A 553-nucleotide genomic window follows, 5' to 3' on the forward strand; every position below is an offset into this window, starting at 1 on the left:
GAGGCGAGCGGCGGCGGGGAGGCGGTCCGCGGCGGCGCCGGTCACCGGCGTCGGGGAAGGAGGCGGCGCAGGCGTCGGGGTCGGGCGCGGGGAGCGGCGGCGCGGAGACGGGCCGCGGGGGCCGGCCTCGGGCTCCCGGGCCTCGGCGGCGGCGATGTGGGCCTCGCCCACGTGGCGGCGCGGGACTCGCTGCGGCGGCGGGGCGGGCGTTGTCCGGTCGGATCCGGACACGTCCGTCGGTGGCGGGGTTGATCTGTTTTTTTTTTAAGACTAGGGTTTCGGACGGGGAAGAAGAGATCCGAATGGAGGGGGTATAAATAGGCATAAGTGGAGCTAGGAGAGTCCAAATGAGGTGCGGTTTTCGCCCACACGATCGTGATCGAACGCTCTAGGACATGGAGCAGAGTTTGGTGGGTTTTGGGCCAAATTTGGGGGGGTGTTGGGCTGCAACACACACGAGGCCTTCTCGGTCCCTCGGTTACCCGTTGGAGTATCAAACGAAGTCCAAATGATACGAAACTTGACAGGCGGTCTACCGGTAGTAAACCAAGGC

The sequence above is a fragment of the Triticum aestivum genome, chromosome 5B, assembly GCF_018294505.1.
Source record: "Triticum aestivum cultivar Chinese Spring chromosome 5B, IWGSC CS RefSeq v2.1, whole genome shotgun sequence".
Taxonomy (NCBI): domain Eukaryota; kingdom Viridiplantae; phylum Streptophyta; class Magnoliopsida; order Poales; family Poaceae; genus Triticum; species Triticum aestivum.